Source organism: Galeopterus variegatus, unplaced genomic scaffold, assembly GCF_000696425.1.
Source record: "Galeopterus variegatus unplaced genomic scaffold, G_variegatus-3.0.2 Scaffold286, whole genome shotgun sequence".
Taxonomy (NCBI): Eukaryota; Metazoa; Chordata; class Mammalia; order Dermoptera; family Cynocephalidae; genus Galeopterus; species Galeopterus variegatus.
In genome coordinates this window covers 38255-41285 of record NW_007726397.1, presented here as the reverse complement: position 1 = coordinate 41285, position 3031 = coordinate 38255, and the positions used below count along the sequence as shown (strand labels likewise).

The window sequence follows — 3031 nt, the reverse complement described above, 5'->3', positions numbered from 1 at the left end:
CGGTGCCTGGACCTTGTCCACCAACACCCAGACCTCCAAAACCCACCCCTTCTTCAGGTAGGGTTTTCTGGGTGATCTTTGGGGGGGGGCAGTTCCTTAATGGCTAACAAAATATTCATTTAAATTATATTATTAACCCCCTACTTTAAGAAATTGTGTAGAGACTCTGCAATGATTCCATTTTGCACCTGTTGATTTTTTGAAAAGCCAATTTGTCTCCATTCTAAGCCTTTAAAACATGGATGAAAGGAGAATGTGTTTAAAGTCATTTTGCAAATAGAATTTGGTGACTCGTATAAAAGCTCTTTGACCCTCCTAATTTGCACTGGCCCTTGCTATGTAAACAGATGCTTTGCTGCTCTGTGCCTGTCACATTTCTGTTTACCTCCCTTTTTTTTTTGTAGCTATGAGAAGACACACTGGCCCCTTATAAATGATCAGGCCCTCTCTGCTTTCCTTCCCCCACCTCCCACAGTTCTCCCCCACCCCCATCCTCCTTCCCTACCCTGCCCACTCCCACCCACTGTCCCATGAATATATAGCCATACTTAAAAGCAGTTTTTAAATGGCCCAAGAAAGAATGCATCTTGACAGTGTTTCTGGGCTAGAAGGCTGGAATAACTCCAGACATTAAAATTGCCCTGGGTATAAGGCATGATTAATTAAATACCACCCTCTATTATTCATCTGTGAGGACATTCAAGAAGTTCTTAAGAGCCCGCTTTGGGAAGCACGGCTTCCATCTGATTCCACACGCTCCCCCTTGCCATCACCACACTTCCCAGCTGGGCCATTCGCTTGTCTTAGCACCTCAGGACTCCAGGGATGGCAATAGGCTGACATCCTCTCACTGGTCACAAGAGGGCGCCACCACCAAGCCCAGAAACACCCCTTCATATTGTCTGGACTTGTTTTTACCAAAACCCATCAATTATAAATAATAAACTGTTATAATAAAGTGTTAGTAATAAAACGAGATATTGTTAAATCAAGAAATCCAAATCAAGGCACTATAAGTTATTATTATTGCTGATTTTGATTAATTCTTTTTGTGAAATGTTTTAAATTATAAAATTAATGCATGTTCCTTAGTAAAAATTCGAACAAAGAATATGGAAGTCTAGAGTAAAAAGTGAAAGTCCCTATCACACTCTCCTCCCAAGAGAATAGTTGAGGGTGTTTCTTTCCAAATCTTTTTCTATGCATTTACAAACATATTCTATGTATACACACACGCGTAGGTTTTGTTATTTTGGTTTTTATGTAAATAGGTTTATGCTATACGTATTGTTCTACGACGAGCTTTTTTTCCTCCTCTTATCAAACATTATAGACATCTTCCCATTACTAGTACATGTAGATCTATCTCACTCTGTTCAGTGGCTACATAGTGTCCCATAGGATGTACGTGCTGTCTCTTACTTCACCATTCTCTTATTGTGGATTCCCATTACAAAGGTGGCTGTATTGAACAATCTTAATAAAAGCTAAATAAAGCTACATTCTAGTATTTCTGTAGGAGAACCAACTTCTTTAAGTACTGATGGTCTTCTTTACAAACAAGGGAATCAGGTGTAAAATTTTTTAAAAATTGCAGATGCCTTTAATGTTTAGAAATTCCTGCCCTCATGCTAGGTTATTTAATGTTAGTCTGTTTTGAATTGCATTTTTATGAAGCTAGCCTGTTTTTCTTAGAAACTACTTATATCCTAGCGCGTGTTAAAGATATACTTTAAGTCAATGAAAAGGTATTTTAAATTTCTGTTATTATTTTCCCTAAGCCAGACCACAAGATATATGCTAGTAATCCCTATCAGTTAGTTAAGTTTAATTGCAAAGGGAAACTACCCAGCATTACCTAAAGGTGTTAGATCAACAATAATCAACCTTAAAATGCCTTAAAGCAGCTGTAGGGAGTAGGGGAAGGAATGAGGGGACTAAGTAGTGGAAGCCAAGGCGATGATGGAAGTCAGCACGTGACTTTAAAAAGAGATCTCTTCTAGAGAGCATTTCAAGCCATACAGACATATGAACAGGCTTGGATTATTGAGCATTATATTATTTGGTCAAAAACTATGTTCTCTCTGCTTTGATAAGTGGCTTTATAATAAAACACAGCCAAAAATAGAAAACAAATGTAACCACAGGAGTGAGACAGAAGCAGAGTTGAAGAAGTGACTCAAGTAGATAATTAAATCATAGGGCAGATAGGTTTGCACTATTTTTAAATCACAGAACTCTCTTTCCTGAGCTAACAGAGCTAGTGTTCACTTTTTAGACTTTTGTTAACAAATCTGAAAGAAAGACCAATGCTGATGTGTGTAATATATAATATACATTCACATATGTACATATACAAGGGTGTCTTCAAAAAGTTCATGGAAAAATAAAATTAAAAGATAATATGAATCTCTCCATGAACTTTTCGAAGTACCCTCACATTAGGATACATATGTGTGGATATATACTGTATCATAGAATTTTTCTACTTTCCCAAAGAATCGAGTCCTCTCACACCATTCTTTGGGTAACAGGGACATAAACACTGAATTAAGGATGAGATTTGCCTTCTTACCCAGCTGCTTTTTACGGTGTTTGTTTCTCTCCATTAACACTTTAATCATACCTTGACTTTAACTTTATAGATACAACATCTGCAAAACTTCATATTCGTTTTATAAGCATTCTACCTTAGGTAGGATCATTGACTTTTATTATTTGGTCACTTTTTAAAAAGAAGTTTTATTTTAAAATATGGCATGATTCCATACTCTAACTTGACAGCTAAATTCTGCATGTCAAGAACTTCAAAAGAAGGAATTTTTGTAGTTTTCTGGGGAACACCTAGTGATATTAAATGCCCAACACAAATAAAGCTTGTTATAGAGTACACCCATTTAATCTCAGGACAGACTAAATGACTGCCTTGTAGTCATTTCTAAAGGACCATCATGGGCTGGTTGGCTCAGTTGGTTACAGCACAGCTTTCTTTTTTTTTTTTTTTTTAAAAAAAAAAATGACCGGTAAGGGG

General features: G+C 36.9%; 1 protein-coding gene across 1 annotated transcript in view; it reads left to right on the top strand.

Moving 5' to 3' along the window:
* GPNMB (glycoprotein (transmembrane) nmb) overlaps positions 1–3031 on the top strand; it is a 30890-nt gene that overhangs the window by 14056 nt on the left and 13803 nt on the right. The gene's annotated exons all lie outside the window — the stretch shown is intronic.